Source organism: Phyllobates terribilis, unplaced genomic scaffold (assembly GCF_046119375.1).
Source record: "Phyllobates terribilis strain yellow unplaced genomic scaffold, ASM4611937v1 Scaffold_11__3_contigs__length_659146591, whole genome shotgun sequence".
In the NCBI taxonomy this organism is placed as follows: Eukaryota; Metazoa; Chordata; class Amphibia; order Anura; family Dendrobatidae; genus Phyllobates; species Phyllobates terribilis.
Genome location: NW_027362771.1, coordinates 540,148,017 through 540,167,626, shown reverse-complemented (window position 1 = coordinate 540,167,626; position 19,610 = coordinate 540,148,017).

Genomic DNA, 19,610 nt, shown 5'->3' with positions numbered 1-19,610 from the left:
GAGGACCAGGGTGCGGAAGTGGAAGACAAGGTGGTGGATGATATAGTAACTGACCCAACCTGGCAGGAGGACATGCAGAGCGAGGACAGCAGCACACAGGGGGAGGGAGGCAGAGCACCCAAACAGGCAGGAAGAAGCAGTGTGGTGGCCGCAGACAGAAGGCGGGCAACCGTTCTCCGTGACACCAACACGACGGAAGTTGTCAGTACAACTGTTAGGTCTTCCTGAGTCTGGTTGTTTTTTAAAGACTCTGCCGATAACCCCAAAAAGGCCATTTGCACCACCTGCCAGGCCAGCATCAGCAGGGGTAGTAAAACTACCAGCTTGACCACCACCAGCATGATCAGGCACATGGCAGCAAAGCATCCGACTTTGTGGGCCGAACCCCAGGGTCCAGGAACAGTGTCTGCGGGTGACACTACTTCCGCTGTTGTGCGTGCAAGCCAATCCCCTGTCCATTGTGCATGCAAAGATGCCTCCTGCCCTGCAACTGTCGTTGTGTGTCACCCCAGGCCTGGATGCCACAATCTTGTAAGGCTGTGTCTGAGAGCAGGAGGGAGGTTCTCTGGTCATGGACCATTTGCATGCAGCACCTCCTGTCCCAGGCCAGTAGGGGGAGCAGGCTGCCCCTATAAAAACTGGTACTGAGGGCAGGGTTAGAGAGACCAGGACCCACTTCTGAAGCATCCAGAAGGGTTCCCAGAAAAGAGGGACAGGTCAGCCGCAGCTGAGGAGTCCAGGAGGCAAAGGAGGAGCAGAAAGCCAGGGACAGAGGCAACGACAGCTGGTCCTGGCAGAGAGAGACTACACAACCGGACACTGGGGTCCGAGACTGTCAGGGTTGCAGGTCCTGCAGCAGATAACCAACCCGCAAGGGATTTCAGGTCCCTTGGCCTAAGAAGCCTGAAGGCTCCGCCACACAGAGGGACCGGTACAGCACGGAGAAGCTACAGGTACCTAAGGCCCGAGTCGCAAGCCATACAGGCGTAGTACACGGCAAGCTCCGGGACGTGGGCTATCATACCACTAAAGGGGGAGATAGTCAGCAAGGGCAGAGAGAGAACGGTAGGCCTACCCACTCACCCTGGCCAGTGGAGCTCACCCGAATGCCCTCAGACACCCAGGTCCATTCCTACCCTGTACTCCTGGTGGGTCTGTGATAAGTTCTGCAGTAAAAGATCCTGGACTGCATTATTGGACTCTGTGTGATTACTGCGGCGCCTGCACCATCACCCCCAACATCCTATTACACTGCCCTGAGGCTACACTCCTCCCGTGGGGAGTTGTACTATTCCCTGCTGCATCCCCAACACCAGCCTCAGCGGTCTGCCTTGCAGCGGCGGTCCTCCCTGACCGCAATCCACGGGTGGCGTAGTCGGACATTACCTAAAACATATAAAAGGCTGCCACTGGTCTGACCACCCTGAGCCATGGGACCGGGTCGCCACTACTACTCCCAGCATTGCCCTGAAGTCCGTTCTTGAGTGCCCCACGGCCCAGGGGGCGAGTCAGCTTTGGCGTAGTCGGCAGGATTGTGACCAACCCGCCACAAGCGGGTATTGCGTGCCTGAAAAAGACTGCACACGTACCTTAAAAAGAAGTTTCCCGCCATCCGGAGCCATTTCCCGCCGTTTTCAGCCGTCTCCCGCCATCTTCAGCAGTTTTCCCGCCATCTTCAGCCATTTTCCCGCCAACGGACGCCATCTTCAGGACGCCGCGCGGGAAGAAGAGGGGCGTGGACGTCCAAAGCGCGCAAGACTTGAAGCCCCGCCCTACGCACCGACACTGCGCAAGGTCCTGGAAGGGAGAGAGAGCGAAGCTGACGTCACCAGGACGCGACGCAAGGTCCTCACACGGAGCAGCACCAGCGGAGCCGCAGCCTACAGAAGAGGATCGACGGAAGGTAGGCAACACTTAACTAGGGGGGAGGAAGATGACGGACATGGAGGGGCCTTCTACAACCAGCAGGGCTGCAGCAGCGGTGATGCCGTTCTCTATGACCTACATCCCCGGAGCAGCCTGGCTACCCCAATACTCAGGGGACCCCCATACCTTAACTGACTTTAGGGAAAGACTGCACAGTTTATTCAAAGTTTATCCCCTGACAGAAGAACAGAAAGTGAGCATTCTGACGGGGCAGCTCACAGGTTTTGCCCAGCGGGAAGTGAAATCATGGTCAGATGAAGAGAAAAGGACAGTAAAGGACATTCTGACCCGGCTGCGGAGTACCTTTGATACCCGTACCTCGGCAGAAATCAAAATGCGGTTCTATGGCTGTAAGCAGCGGGCCCAGGATAGTATCAGAGACTATGCCTTGAACCTACAAGAAGCCCTGAGAGCTATCAAACAAGCTGACCCTGGTAGCGTGCAGGACTCTGATAAACTGTTGACTGACCAGTTCATAGAAGGTCTGCTGTCCAGCGCCCACAGAACCCAGCTGCGCCTCATGGCCCTACAGAATCCCTATTTGACTTTTGCGCAGTTCAAGGATTGGGCCATCCGGGTGCTCAGAGAACCCGCAGCAGGTGGCGCTGTAGCTTCCCGGCGCCCTGCCATCACTTACCACCAGGGGGCAGCGCCCTACCCCGCAGACCTTGTGGGGGCTGATGCACAGGCCCTAAATCCATCCCAGCCTGCAGACCTGCACCATCAGGTCCAGGAGCTAACAAAGAGTGTGGCTGCATTAACCAGGAATGTACAGTCGTTGCAGGTGGAACCGTCAAGACCAATCGAGCTGGCTTCCAGTCCGGAGGATGTCCCGTGGCGTCGACAGAGGAGGATCCCGCCGTTCAAAGGGAGACCCGCCGACCGCAACACTGAGGATGGACAGCCGATTTGCCGCCGTTGCAGTCAGCCAGAACACATAGCAAGGTACTGTACTTTAAATGGGTCCGACCTGGGGCAGAGGGCCAACCCCCAGGCATAAGGTCATCAGGCCCGTCTAATTGGCGTGATAAGTACGTGGGGGGACGCCCGGTCTTACCCGTAGTGCTGGACGGTATCCCCATGAGTGCACTGCTGGACACCGGGTCTCAAGTGACTACCATCCCCTACGTACTTTTCAAGCGGTACTGGAGTGACGCTGACATAACCCGCTACCCAGACGATGACTTAAGCATCATTGCCAGCAATGGCCAACCCGTGCCGCAGGTGGGGTTCAGAGAGATGACCATCAAGATTGGTAAGGTGGAACTGCCGGCACAGGAAGTGATCATTGTGGACATTGACCGTCGTGAAAGTCACCCTAAAATAACTGTGGGTACTAATGTAATTGAAAACTGTCTTTCAGAAGTAATTGTGATTTTACAGCAGGTGGCGATGAATGCGAGCTCCAGCCAACAGAGGGTCCTCCAGAAAGAGATAAGAGCCCTGATGAGACGGCAGCAGGTAGAACTGTCTGGTGGTGAGATCGGTAGCGTAAGAATGAGTGACCCATTCCCCATTTCCATGCCTCCCAAAAGTGAAATGATGATCTGGTGTCGGACTGCAATAGGGTTGAGAGGCAGAGACTACCAAGCCATGGTAGAACCCGTGTACTCAGACAGCAGGCCCACCATTTTGACAGCCCGGGGGGTGGTTGATGTCCGTCATGGGAGGGTGCCCGATCGCATTCTCAATATTGGGGAGAGGGAGGTACACTTACCCAGGTACGCTACACTTGCCAAACTGTTCGCTGTTGAGCACAAAGCTATCAGGGCCGTGGAACCGTTGCCTCCATCTCCACAGGCGGAGGGTAATGGCTCCCAGAAACAAAAGGAGGACTGGTGCCAGAAACTCCATGTGGGTGCTGACTCCACTCCCCTGCACCAAAAACAAGGAGTCTACCAGGTGGTTCAGGAGTACGAGAGAATTTTTAGTAAGCACCCGCTAGACTTCGGCAGAGTAAAAGGGATAGAACACCATATCCCCACGGGGAGCCACCTACCAATAAAAGAGAGACACAGGCCTGTAACCCCTGCACATTATCAGAACGCCAAAGGTATGCTGAGAGAAATGAAAGAAGCTGGGGTCATTAGAGATAGCTGTAGCCCCTGGGCAGCTCCCTTGGTTTTGGTAAAAGAGAAAGACGGTACCATGAGAATGTGCGTGGACTATAGACAAATCAATCATATCACCCATAAAGATGCGTACCCATTACCTAGGATAGAGGAGTCTTTAGCAGCTCTAAAATCAGCTAATTTCTTCTCTACTTTGGACCTTACTAGTGGGTACTGGCAGGTTCCTGTGGCAGAGGCTGACAAGTTCAACTGTATGCCCTTCGGGCTCTGCAATGCACCAGGGACCTTCCAGAGGCTGATGGAATACTGTCTAGGGCACCGAAACTTCGAGACGGTCCTCCTTTACCTGGACGACGTGATCGTCTATTCGAAGACTTACGAGGACCATCTAAAGCACCTGGCCGAGGTGTTCGAAGCCCTGGCAGGCTACGGCCTGAAAGTGAAGCCACCTGTTAAAACTGAAGGTCCAATACCTAGGACACGTGGTGAGTGCAGAGGGAGTAGTCCCCGACCCCGACAAAGTTACAGCCATCAAGAGCTGGCCAAGCCCCTCTAACATCAAGGAAGTGAGGCAATTCCTCGGGCAGGTAGGCTACTACCGAAGGTTCATCCCCGGGTTCACTAAGATGGCAGCTCCAATGCAGGACCTCCTGATAGGTCAATCCAAATCCAGAAGTCACAAGCTAACCCTTCAAGTGGGACAAGCCGGAAGAGGAGTCCTTCCGCCAGTTGAAGATGGCCCTCACGGGGGATGAGATCCTGGCCTACCCCGATTATGGCCAGCCTTTTATCTTCCACACAGATGCCAGTAATGTGGGGCTGGGAGCCGTACTGTCACAGAACCAACAGGGCAGAGAAAGGGTGATCGCGTATGCCAGCCAGAAGCTGAGGCCCACTGAAAGAAACCCAGAGAACTACAGCTCCTTCAAGCTAGAATTCTTGGCAGTGGTATGGGCCATCAGAGAAAGGTTTAAGCATTACCTGGCCTCCGCAAAGTTCACCGTGTACACGGACAACAACCCATTGACACATCTGGACAATGCAAGACTAGGTGCCCTAGAACAGCGGTGGATGGCACGGCTATCCAATTATGACTTCACAATCAAATACCGGGTGGGCAGAACCAACGCCAACGCAGACGCCCTATCAAGAATGCCCCACCTACCTGAAGGAGAAGACGACTCAGAAGAGCAGGAGGAAATAGAGCTCCCTGCGTTCCACCGGTATGGGGCCACTCAGCATTATCACCGGGTAAGAGACAAGGACTTAACTACCGTCATGTTCAATCCCTTACCCCACCACGGCTGGGCTGAAACGCAAGATAGCGACCCTGCAATACGCCTGGTGAAAGACATGTTAACCCAGGAAGACGCTAGCCCTGGCCTGGACGCTCCAGAGGAAGCCAAGCAGATATGGAAGGAGAAAAGTAGGCTATTCCTCTACGAGGGTAAGCTGTGCAGAAGGCTTGTCAACCACCGGACACACGAGCTGACCTGGCAGATAGTGGTCCCAAGGCGAGAGGCAGCAATGGTCCTGGATGCCTACCATGACAGAGCGGGACATTTCGGGTGGAAGAAACTGGAGTTCCTACTGAGAGAGCGGTTCTACTGGGTCGGCATGAGAAGGGCCATCGAGAAGTGGAGCAGGGACTGCGGCCCATGTCACCTCAGAAGGAAGGACCGTACCAGCCAGCAGACACCCTTGAGGCCCATCGTCACCAGGCAGCCTCTTGAGCTGGTAGCTCTGGACCATGTGAAATTGGCTCCAAGCCGGTCGGGCTACGTCTATGCCCTGACGATTGTGGACCATTACTCCCGGTTCCTGGTAGTGGTTCCTGTTAAAGACCTGACAGCCCAAACAGCGGCCAGGGCCTTCCAGCAACACTTCTGCCATCCACATGGGTATCCAGAACAGGTCTTGACAGATCAAGGTCCAGCGTTTGAGGCTGAAGTATTCCAGGAGTTCTGCAACCTCTACGGCTGTAGGAAGATTCGGACAACGCTTTACCACCCGCAAACCAACGGGCTGTGTGAGAAGATGAACAATATCGTCATTGATCTCCTCAAGACGTTACCCCTGGAAGAACGCAGCCTGTGGCCGGAGAAGCTGCCAGACCTGATTGACTTGTACAACCATATCCCGGGGAATGCTACAAATTGCACCCCGGCTTACCTGATGCGAGCAAGACCAGTTAAGCTGCCGATCGACCTGGAAATGGGAGTCCTGACACCTGAGGATACCTCCCCAGACGCGGACTGGGATACGGAATGGCGGCTACAGTACAAGAAGGTACAGGAGAGTGTGGAGAGGAGTCTGGCTCAAGAGAGAGAAAAGCAAGAGAGGCTCTTCAACCAACACGCCCCTGCTGGTCCCCTGGAACCTGGTGAGCAGGTCCTGAAGCGGAAGAGAAGGTTACACAAGCTGGATGACCAGTGGGAGAGAGACCTGTACACAGTACTGCAGTCCGACCACGACAACCCGAAGGTATGTGTGATTACCAAGGATGGAGGAGAAACCACTAGCACCGTCTCCAGAGACCACTTAAAACAGTGCCCCGAGCAACTACAGAGTCCAAGTGAAGATCAAGATGACCTTGAACCCGCAGAGGACAAGGAAGAAATGATCAGCACAGTTCTCGGAGAGTTCCCCCGGACCTGGACTCAGATAAATGGCGCAATAGTGGTACCCGTCCTATACTTTCTTCAGCCTACCCAGCAGGAGCCTACAGGAGAACGGGAAGAACAAGAAGAGCAAGCGGCCCAAGAGGTGGAAGAACCCACGCCAGCAGCCCAGGAGAGTCAGCCCTCTGCTGACAGTGAGCCTGCCATGCCTGCGGTAAGCCAAAGGACCCGCAGACAGCTGCCTGCCCTGCCTGTACACCCAGCTAGTAGCTGTACCCTCAATGATAGTGGGGAAAGCCAGGTTGGTCCACCACCAGACAGTGGGTTAAGGAGGTCAACCAGGAGCACTAGGGGTCAAACACCAGCTCGCTGGAGGATATAGGTACAAGATCTAAATGTACCATGTATATATTTAATATGTTTGTTACCTGTAACTAATGGTGTTTTCTCCAGTTTGTCTAGATATATGGACTGACAGGTTATGAACTTTGGATAACTGGAACTACCTTGTAAATAGTTGCACTTGGTGCCTCTTGCGAAGACGGCCACGGAAGAAAAACCTGTCTGGCGTGGTCCCGAGTGGTCCAAAGTAGTTTGCTTCGCCTTGCAGCCACGCCCAGGGCCAACGTTTGGGGTTTGCTTTGTACAGGTCCCCGCACCGGTTGAGACTTCGCCTTATTGGGTGAAATGGACACCCGGTCACAGGCCATACTGTGACCTAATGAACTCAATATGTGGTGTTGTTTGTTGTTTTCTTCTCTGTTATGTTTATGTTATAATTTATACCCTGTATCGTGTTTCTTGTTTAGTCCCGGAGTACTAAGCTTTCCTAAGGCGGAATGTGTCACCCCAGGCCTGGATGCCACAATCTTGTAAGAGCAGGAGGGAGGTTCTCTGGTTATGGACCATTTGCATGCAGCACCTCCTGTCCCAGGCCAGTAGGGAGAGCAGGCTTCCCCTATAAAAACTGGTACTGAGGGCAGGGTTGGAGAGACCAGGACCCACTTCTGGGTTCCCAGAAAAGAGGGACAGGTCAGCCGCAGCTGAGGAGTCCAGCAGGCAAAGGAGGAGCAGAAAGCCAGGGACAGAGGCGACGAGAGCCGGTCCTGGCAGAGAGAGACTACACAACCAGACACTGGGGTCCGAGGCTGTCAGGGTTGCAGGTCCTGCAGCAGATAACCAACCCGCAAGGGATTTCAGGTCCCTTGGCCTAAGAAGCCTGGAGGCTCCGCCACACAGAGGGACCGGTACAGCACGGAGAAGCTACAGGTACCTAAGGCCCGAGTCGCAAGCCATACAGACGTAGTACACGGCAAGCTCAGGGACGTGGGCTATCATACCACTAACGGGGGAGATAGTCAGCAAGGGCAGAGAGAGAACAGTAGGCCTACCCACTCACCCTGGCCAGTGGAGCTCACCCGAATGCCCTCAGACACCCAGGTCCATTCCTACCCTGTACTCCTGGTGGGTCTGTGAGATAAGTTCTGCAGTAAAAGACCCTGGACTGCATTATTGGACTCTGTGTGATTACTGCGGCGCCTGCACCATCACCCCCAACATCCTATTACACTGCCCTGAGGCTACACTCCTCCCGTGGGGAGTTGTACTATTCCCTGCTGCATCCCCAACACAGCCTCAGTGGTCTGCCTTGCAGCGGCGGTCCTCCCTGACCGCAATCCATGGGTGGCATAGTCGGACATTACCTAAAACATATAAAAGGCTGCCACTGGTCTGACCACCCTGAGCCACGGGACCGGGTCGCCACTACTACTCCCAGCATTGCCCTGAAGTCCGTTCTCGAGTGCCCCATGGCCTAGGGGGCGAGTCAGTTGCACATTCTCAACAAGCACCATCAGCAAGCACGTCCTTGTCCCAGCGCAGCGTTCAGTTAGCATACCCCAGTCCTTGGAACGCAAGCGCAAATACATCGCCAATGCCCCACAGGCAACACTACTAAATTCCCAAATTTCACTACTGGTTGCCCTCGAAATGTTGCCTTTTAGGCTCGAGGAGACAGAAGCTTTCCACAACCTGATGGCGGCGGCCATTCCTCGGTACTCGGTCCACAGCCACCACTATTCCTCCCGCATTACACAAGCAAGTGTCCCACAACATTAGCCGTGCCCTCAACAATGCAGTTACTGGGAAAGTGCACCTAGCCACGGACACGTGGACAAGTGCTTGTGGGCAGGGACGGTACATCTCGCTGACGGCACACTGGGTTGACATAGTGGAAGCCTGGACCCAGTCGGACCTTGGGACGGAACACATCCTCCCGACGCCGAGGATTGCGGGCCCTAGGTCAATCAGGGTTGCCCCCACAGTCTACAGCTCGTGCACCTTATCCTCCTCAGCCTCCTCCTCCTCTTCAGCCTCCATCTCCGAAATGACCACATCAGTCACAAGCTGGAAGCACTGCAGCACTGCCTCAGCCAAGCGGCAACAGGCTGTGCTGAAGCTAATATGCTTAGGCGACAAACCGCACAATGCTGAAGAGTTGTGGACAGCTCTGAAAGAGCAGGCAGATCTGTGGCTGACACTGCTAAACCTACAGCCAGGCATGGTCGTGTGTGACAATGGCCGGAACCTGGTGATGGTTCTGAGGCGAGGTGAGCTCACACACGTATCATGCCTGGCCCATGTGCTTAACCTCATGGTTCAGCGGTTTCTCAAAACCCACCCGGAGCTGCTGGATCTGCTTGTTAAAGTACGCCACCTGTGTGCCCATTTTAGAAAGTCAGCTACAGCTTCCGCCGCCCTTGCCGTGCTTCAGCAGCGTTTGCAGCTTCTGGCTCACTGACTGCTGTGTGATGTCCCCACACGTTGGAACTCTACACTGCAGATGTTGGGAACGATTTGTGAGCAGAAGAGGGCAGTTGTTGACTATCAGCATCAACAAGGCCGTCGGTATTCAGTTCAGACTCCACACATAAGACCTCAGGAGTGGACATGGATTTCAGACATATGTACCCTCCTCCAAAACTTTGAGAACTCCACCAAGATGGTGAGCGGCGATGACACCATAATTAGCATCACCATCCCGCTTCTCTGTCTTCTGAAACTCTCTCAGCTCACAATCAAAGACGATGCATTGCAGGCGGAGCACGATGACATGGAGCAAGGAACCAAACAGGGTGATTACACACAGCCCAGCCTTATCTCATCCCAACGTGGATTGGGTGACAATGAGAAAGAGGAGGAGGAGGAAGAACAGGAGCTAGTTTCATGCGCTATAGACGGTACTACCTGCACAGCTGCCATACTGTCTGTTCAGCGTGGATGGCCTGAGGACAAGGAAGAGGAGGAGAGCATGGTCAGTCATCTTGGTGATGACACGGAAGTCTTGCCTGTTAGTAGTCAGGCACGCATGGCTGAGTTTATGTTACGCTACCTTTCCTGTGACCCTCGCGTTCTCAAAATTTTGGGTGACAGTCATTACTCATTGGTGACATTTCTAGACCCATGCTACAAGGAGAACTTTATATCTCTTATTCCTGAGGCGGACAGGTCTACAAAAATGGGGCAGTACTAGAAGGCCCTTGTTGCGGAACTATTTTGTTGGACAACCAAGGAGTACAGGCGAGAGAGACACATCTCCAATCCAGCAGAGGCAGGGGAACACTGTCAAAGTTCTGGAAGAGTTTTCTCAGCCCCTCCCATCGCACAGGCTCTGATGCGCGGGGTTCTCTCACAAGGAGTGCAAAGTTTGGGAAGATGCTGAGGGAGTACCTTGCTGACCATACCAACGTCCTCCGTGATTCCTCTGTGCCTTATAATTGTTGGGTATCCAAGCTGGATACGTGGAATGAACTGGCTCTCTACGCCTTGGAGGTCCTGGGCTGCCCTGCTGCTAGCGTTTCATCAGAGCGGGGTTTTAGTGCCGCTGGTGGATTTATAACTGATAAGCGCATCTGCCTTTCAACTGAAAATGCTGACAGACTGACTCTTATAAAAATGAACAAGGGCTGGATTGGGTCAGGCTTCTCAACACCACTGAATGATAGCAGCGTAACATAAACTCAAATCCAGTGTCTTTTTTTGGGAGGTGTATTCCCATGCACCTTTTCACATCCACACATGGGTATACGCTTCCTGATTTTGTCTATTTGCTCTTGTCCTCCTCCTTCTTCTCATCCTCATCCTCCACCACCATATCACCAGGGTGACTGTGGTCCGTGGTGCAACACCCACATAATTTTTTTAAAGGGTGTTTATGATGCCCGTAAAAAAAAAAAATTATACAGTATGTTCATGTATACCCCCCAGGGGTAAATGTTTGTCGGCCCATACACGTAGTGCATGGGCACTACAAGTATAGGAGACCCGCTCCTTTCTAATGGGAACATTGTTTTATGAGGCGCCTTTTCCAAGCTGAATTGGAGTGCCTCCTAATTTTTGGCAGCCCTTGCATTCACTGCATAGGCCAACACTATGGGAGACCCACTTCCTAATAATGGGAACATTGTTTTCAGGAGGCCCTCTGACCTCCACGTCTCTTCCAAGGGGCATTGGAATGCCTCCAAATTTCTGGCAACCCTTGCATTCACTGAATAGCCAAACACAAAGGGAGACCCACTTCCTAATAATGGGAACATTTTTTTTCAGGATGCCCTCTTCTACGTCTCTCCCAAGGGGCATTGACGTAGGTCCAAATTTTTGGTAGCCCTTGCATTCACTGCATAGGCAAACAGTATGGAAGACCCACTTTCTAATAATGGGAACATTGTTTTCAGGAGGCCCTCCTCTAAGTCTCTTCAAAGGGGTATTGGGGTGCATCCAAATTTTCAAAGAGGTATTGGGTTGCGTCCAAATTTTGGGCAGACCTGCCACTCACTGCATACGCATTAACAGTATAGGAGACCCACTCTTTAGTAATGGGAACAACAAAGCATAGCCGGCTGATGGCTCTCAGAATAGCGAGGGCCGACTGCTGGCCCTTTAAGAATAGTAAAGGCCACCTGATGGCTTTGTGACTTTCAGAATCCTTCCTTCATAAATGAAACAGGATGTGTCTAATCATGTCTCACACACCCCATGGCCAAATAAGGTTGTAAAATGTTAAAATAACATTTCCCGGTGAATGCGTTTGTCACGGTTGAAAGCAAAAGTGCAAAAGTGCAAAAACGCATCAAAAATGCTATGTGTGAACATAGCCCAAGGTGTGAAGGAGTATTTTTGCTTTTGGTTATTTATCTTGCCTTATATACAAGTCATTACCCTGGAAAATCCATTTTGGTTTTGTTTTTGTGTGGCACCCCAGAGGGTCTGGTTGCCACAGTGGTATTGCCTCCCTTAAAAGAGGTAATGCCTTGTCTGGAGGCAAGCAGGGGTTTCCTGGTCAGGTACACTAAACATGCAACACTTTCCTGGCCCCAGGCCAGCAAGGGGAGTTCCTCCCCTTGGCAACTGGTATCTGGGGGCAGGGGTTAGTTTTAATCAGTGCAGGAGACGAGTTTAGGACATTGAAGAGAGATGAGCTAGGGACTGGAGCTGCAGAAAACTCGTCCTAGCTGGAGCTACACAAAGAACCGGACACCGGAGTCCGAGGCTGTGGGGGATGCCATTCGGGCTCTGCAATGCCCCAGGAACCTTCCAGCGGTTGATGGAGTGCTGTCTAGGACATAAGAACTTCGAGACAGTCCTGCTGTACCTGGATGATGTCATAGTATACTCCAAGTCCTATGAAGATCACCTGAAGCACCTGGCAGAGGTGATTAAAGCCCTAGCTGGTTTTGGCCTAAAGGTGAAGCCATCAAAATGCCACCTGTTGAAGCCCAAGGTACAGTAGCTAGGTCACGTGGTAAGCGCTGAAGGTGTAGCACCAGACCCTGACAAGGTCACAGTAATCAAGGACTGGCCAAGACCCTCCACTATCAAGGAAGTGCGGCAGTTCCTCGGGTTGGTGGGCTACTACCGAAGATTTATCCAAGGCTTCACCAAGATGGCGGCACCCATGCAGGACCTCCTAGTAGGCCAGTCCAGGAAGGCCAAAAACCCGAAGCCTCCATTCAAATGGGATAAGCCGGAAGACGAATCCTTCAGTAGGCTAAGATGGCTCTCACAGGAGACGAGATCCTGGCCTACCCTGACTATGGCCAACCCTTCATACTCCATACAGACGCAAGTAACGTGGGGCTAGGAGGGGTGCTGTCCCAGATACAGCAAGGCAGAGAAAGAGTGATTGCCTGTGCCAGCAGGAAGCTCCGGCCCGCAGAAAGGAACCCCGAAAACTACAGTTCCTTCAAGTTAGAGTTCCTCGCCGTAGTCTGGGCTGTGACAGAGTGCTTCAATCATTATCTCGCCTCCTCCAAATTCACCGTCTTCATGGATAATAACCCGCTGACGCACCTGGACACTGCGAAACTTGGTGCCCTGGAACAAAGATGGATGGCCCGACTGTCTAATTATGAGTTCACCATCATGTACTGGGCTGGGCGCAAGAATGCAAACGCTGATGCGCTGTCCAGAATGCCTAACTTGCCAGATGGGGGAGAAGACCCGGAAGAGCTGGAGGAGATAGAGATCCCCGCTTTCCACCGTCATGGAGTAACCCAGTGCTCCCATTGTGTGAAGAACGGGTGCTACGCCAACAGAGAGGCCACGTTCAATCCATTGCCCCACCATGGATGGGCAGAGACACAAGATAGTGACCTAGTCAAGGAGTTGCTGACACGAGCTGACTCGTACTCTGATCCAGATGCTCCAGAGGAGACCAAACAGCTGTGAAAGGAGAAGAGAGCTATTCATCTATGAAGGGAAGCTGTGTCGAAGAGCCATCAACTCCCAGACACATGAATTGGTCTGGCAGGTGGTAGTCCCGAGGCGGGATGCGTCAATGGTCTTGGAAGCGTACCACGATGGAGCAGGACACTTTGTTGGAAGTCCTGCTGTGTGAATGGTTCTACTGGGCTGGCATGAGGAAAGCAATCAAGAGGTGGTGTCGAGAATGTGGACCATGCAACCTGAAGCGAAAAGACCGTGAGAGCCAGGGGGCTCCCCTGCAGCCCATCATCACCAAACAGCCACTTGAACTGGTAGCCTTGGACCACGTGAAGCTAGCCCCAAGCAGGTCAGGCTATGTCTACGCTCTCACCATCGTAGACCACTACTCCCGGTTCCTGGTAGTAGTGCCAGTGAAAGACCAGATGGCTCAGACAGCAGCCAAAGCATTCCAACAGCACTTCTGTCGCCTGCACAGATACCCAGAACGTGTACTTACTGACCAAGGTCCAGCCTTCGAAGCGGAGGTGTTCCAGGAATTCTGCAACCTGTACGGCTGCAAGAAAATAAGGACAACGCCGTATCACCCCCAGACCAACGGGTTGTGTGAGAAGATGAGCCAGGTGGTGATAGACCTGCTGAAGACGTTGCCCCTTGAGGAACGCAGCCTGTGGCCAGAAAAGCTACCAGATCTGGTGGACCTATACAACCATATCCCAGTAAACTCCACTAACTGCACACCTGCTTACCTGATGAGAGCAAGACCTGGTAAGCTGCCCATCGACCTGGACATGGGAGTCCTAACACCAGAGACGGCCTCACCAGATGCAGATTGGGACACTGAGCGGCAGCAACAATACCGCAAAGTGCAAGAGAGTGTTGAAAGAAGTCTGTCCCAAGCAAGACAAAGACAAGAGAAGACTTACAATCAACACGCACCTGCTGTTCCATTGTCACCTGGAGAACAGGTCCTTAAGAGAAAGAGGCGACTCCACAAATTGGATGACCAGAGGGAGGTAGAGCCGTACACCATCCTACCCTCGAGTCATGATAACACCAAGGTGTGCCTCATTAGTAAGGATGGAGGAGAAACATCAGCAACAGTTTCAAGAGACCACTTGAAGAAATGTCCCGAGCAGTTACAACACACTAAATAGGAACCAGGATAGCCCTCAATCCACAGAGGAAGTGGAAGAAATGGTCAAAACAGTGCTCGGAGAATTTCCCCGGTCGTGGACACAAGTGAACAATGCAATTGTTGTGCCAGTCCTTACCTTTCTCCAACCAGCCCCTCAGGAAGCTGCAGAAGTCCCAGAAGAGTTGGAAGAACAGTTGGCCCCAGAGGCAGAAGTTTCATCGACAGCAGACCAGGAGAATCAACCCTCTGCTAATAGTGAACCTGTCGTACCCACGGTTAGCCAAAGAATCCGTAGGAAGTTGCCCAACCTACCAGTGTCACCTCAAAATACTAATAATACAGTTCACACTGAACCCACCACACCAGGGGTAGACACAAGGGACCAGGGTAGAGCACTGACAGATAGTGTACTCCGTAGATCCACCAGAAGTACAAAAGATCAGCCCCCTGCTCGTTGGAGAATTTAAAATGCCAAAGTTTAAAGTACAGAAAAATTTTGAAATGTTTTATATGTGTGCATTTAACCTGTTTATCCCGTTACCCGAAAAGGGTACAAAGACTTTTAGGTTATGGACAGTGAATAACCAAAGAACTCTCCATTGTAAATAGTTGCACTTGTTAAAGTGCCCCTTATTGAAAGACCACTGAACAAAAACCCGTTGGAGGTGGCCGAAGACGTGGTCCAACACCTGGATCATCTATGCCCTGCAGCCACCTCAGGGCCCCCGTGGAGGGTTTTGGACGGGTCCCTCAAATTACACCTTGCGCAGTGGAATAGACACCTGGTTACAGATTATTCTGTAACCCATCAAGGACTGTAATGCTTGTAAATATTCTAATGTACCTTGTTATTGCTATTGTTAATGTTACCTGGTATTTTGCAAAAATATGTTTAGTCCCCGAGTACTGAAATTAACTAGGGGGGAATGTGGCATCCCAGAGGGTCTGGTTGCCACAGTGGTATTGCCTCCCTTAAAAGAGGTAATGCCATGTCTGGAGGCAAGCAGGGGTTTCCTGGTCAGGTACACTAAACATGCAACACTTTCCTGGCCCCAGGCCAGCAAGGGGAGTTCCTCCCCTTGGCAACTGGTATCTTGGGGCGGGGTTAGTTTTAGTCAGTGCAGGAGTCGAGTTTAGGACATTGAAGAGAGAGGAGCTAGGGACTGGAGCTGCAGATAGCTCGTCCTAGCTGGAGCTACACAAAGAACCGGACACCGGAGTCCGAGGCTGTGGGGGATTCCAGACCCAGCAGCAGATACCGCAGGGTAGGAGATTGCAGGTCTCCTGGCCCCATCAGATGCCCGGAGGCTCAGCAGCACCGAGGGACCAGTACCGCTATGGAGGAGCGAGGCATCCACAAGGCCCGAGCTGCCAGCCATACGAGTGAGCACAGCACGTTACACTCGGGGACGTGGGCTACATCACAGCTACAAGCAGAATAGCCAAAGAGAATAGTGAGCACGGCAGGCCTACAACTCCACCTGCCCAGGAGGACTCTATGCTTGCTCCCAGACTGACCAGACTCTTATCTCTAGCCAGAACTCCAGTCCAGGCCTGTCTAATTGCTACCAGTAAAGACCCTGGGACTGCACTGCACGGACTCTGTGGTTATTTCTGCACCGCGACACCCTGCACAACCACCATCATCCACACACACTGCCCTGAAGCTAACTCTTCCTGTGGGGAGTTATACCACCTTTGCTGCTATACCACCAGCTTCAGAGGACTGTTCCGCAGCGGCGGTTTCTATTAACCGCACTCCACAGGTGGCGTAGTCGGACATTATATAACCTGTATACATCTACTACCCTTGGATTGACCACCTGGGTCACGGACCGGGTCACCGCCACGGTGACTACAACCCCCAGCATCTACAGGCCCCGGGTACCCCACGGCCAAGGGGGCTCGTCATTTGTATGTTTTATTGTGAGTCCGTAAAAGTGGCGTAATACCTCTGACAACATTGTTGACAGCAGTGACCTGGGAGTAAGAAATGCTTCCAGGGGTCTTCCCCATGCTGTTCCTGTAGCGCCCCGAGGGCTTGGTCGCTACAGAGGTATTGCACCTCTGCCAGAGGTGTGATATTCCACTCCCGGGTAAGGATGGAGTATGGGCCAGGGCTCAGGTAGCTGCATGCAGCACACACACCCCATTTCCGAGGGACAGATCAACGGTGCTCCAATTAGACAGTAATGCAGGCACGACAGAATCTGTCCCTGGCTGGAGTGGGGAGTGGGGAGGAAAACCCGGTGATGTAAGAGCAGGAGGGGACGGTTCCTGAGCGTAGGTAGGAGCCCATTGGTTGCTGGTCACCTGGGCTCATGTTCTAGGGGGAAGTATATAAGGTGGGCACCATCTTAGATTGGAGTGAGTTCAGTCAGAGAAGAAGACAGGGAGCTGAGGCTCTGTAGGAGCTCTGCTCAGAGGCAGGCCTAGAGAAAAGGCCGGGGCCTGAGAGGAGAAGGAACGGAGGAGAAGAGAAGGAACAGGAAAAGGAAAGAAGTGGCCAAGAAACAGAAGGGCTCAGGAACAAGAAGGTGGAAGGGACCCTAAGGACCAACGTGAATCGGGTGACGGGTCAGGCAAGACGAGGGTACCGGATCCCAATTTGGTGGAAGCTAATAATCTTCAGCCAAGAACCGGAGGTCGTGACCATCACTTGGTGCGACCCCTTGCTAAACCTTGCTAGGAAGGCATACCATATAGGGTAGCGGGAAACGGGGCCCACGTCTGCCCGCATAGACCCGCGGGAGCTGGACAAAAGTTTGGTCACTGGCGGGGCATGAGCCGAAGGAAGGATAGGAAGGAGCTCTGAACCATACTCCTGAAGTGCCTGGGGGTTGACCGAGTCCCTCACCTGGTGGACACCGCACGGCTTGGGTGGTCACTGCTGGCGCTGAAGTGACCCGGAGCATATGAACTGTGAGTAAAAGCCATTGGACTGAAGTACGTTGTCTGTGTATTCCTTGCCCCTCCAGCACTAACGGCACTGGGACTCTCTGCACCATCACCCCCACCATCTTCTACACTGCCCTGAGGCTACACTCTTCCCGTGGGGCGTTATACTACCTCAGCTGCACACACCATCAGCCTCGGTGGACTGCCTTGCAGCGGCGGTTCATAATAGCCGCAATCCACGGGTGGCGTAGTCGGACATTACCTAAAACACATGATAGACTACCACTGGTCTGACCACCCTGAGCCACGGGACCGGGTCGCCACTACTACGCCCAGCATTGCCTTGAAGCCCGGTTCCGAGTGCCCCACGGCCCAGGGGGCGAGTCATTCCCATGTCATTTGAGCACTGTTCTCATCGGTTTTGGCAATTTTTAGGCCCTCTGCAGACCGCCCGGGGGAGCCACCTGAAAAATGCTCGAGTTTCCCTTAGACTTACATTGGGCTCGTTGCTTGGGTCGAGCACCAGAGTATTCCAATGTGCTCGACCCGAGCAACGAGCACCCGAGCATTTTAGTGCATTTTAGTGCTCGCCCATCACTAGTCTCCACCCACACTGGGTTTCCCCACCTATCCTGATAGTAGGAAGCCAAAAGTTCCCTGCATGAATGAATGGTAGTGAGCATGTGGAACCACCATTCCTATAGAAAGTGAATTGAGCAAAGGTCACACACATGCTCGCAATCACTTTATTCACAGAAAGGATTTTTGGAACTCTGTTTTGTGATTAATGGAGTTCCCAGCCATTAGGCTCCCAGCAATCATACATTTATCACCAATTCTGTGTGACAAGTGATATTTGTTATCACATCCATAAAATGCGTTTTTTTTACAACCCACTTAAAGGACACATTTGAAACACTAAAAAGTGGATGAATAAAAATATTCTCGGTTACAGTCATCTCAAGTTACCAATGTTGCAAATAGAGGCATGCTAGGTCTATAGATTTTCTTGCCACCCAAACAGGGTTCAGTCCTTCTCTCCAAGGCTCTTAGAGCAGTCACATGGTCTTCCTTTATGTTATATACATTGCCCTTATCTCCAGATATTCACATAATCATCAGGATCAATAGAGAGAGTGACAATGTTTTTTTCTCATTGAGATAAATGTATGGCAGAAAAGGTGTTTCCTATGTACAGAATGTAGATAGGCAACAGATTGAAAAAAGTATAACTGCAGGATTAGACTGACATGGGTTCTACGTGGTCTCTACAGGTTTTGCAATGTTAGCTAAGAATGAAGACATAAATACTGACGTCATGAAGTGAGATGGGGCACCAGGACCTTCAGTTACAGCTGTTAACGGGTGCAATGACGTCAATCAGCTCCTGCTACTCTATGTCCACCTCTGATATTTCTATATTCCTTTTTTAAATTTAATATATCTATTAAAAATTCCCATGATAAACAAAAAATATTGATCACAGGTTTGGGGTCTAGTAGGATTCTATAGGATTTGCCATGCTTCCATGTGTTACGCATCTGCCTCGGCTCAGCAGGGCTTCATCACCTTCCCCTATGGTTGTTGCCCTCAGCTGTGCTTCCCACTGGGCTTTACAAGTGGCCGGTGTACTCTTATGTCATCATCTGCCTAGGTCTATATAAGCCCACTAAGACTCACACCTGTGTCTTGGTATTAAGACTCTTGGTTCTGTTTGTTTTACTGTGCACCACTATCTGCTCCTGGCCTGCTTCTACCTACATTGTCTTGGGCTTTCATGTGTCTTCCAGTGCTTCAAGTCCTCCCTCCATACGTGCCTACCTGCTGCTGCATCAACACCCGGGATCCATGTGCAAACCCGGACCTGGGCTAAGAGAATCCACCTCACAAGGTAAGCCCTTAACAACATGTAGGATCTTGACTTTCTTAATTTCTCTCGAGGGCAGGGGTGCACAACCTCTTTTTGACCAAGGGCAAAATTGTCATACTGAACCAATCCAGGGGCTACACTAAAATTATAGGGGTATTACCTATTGTGACATTTGTGGCAAATAAAAAGTATATGCCATAAATGTCTTATAGGTACAAATTCTACTTACAGGACTTTTACCTCCAAAAATCAGTACTCAAATGGCAGGTACAGATGACCATGTAACTGGGACGAGTGTTGTCCATCATTTTGGTGAATAGCACTCGTCCCTGTGTTATTTTCTTGAGCTGGGCAGATTTCACAAT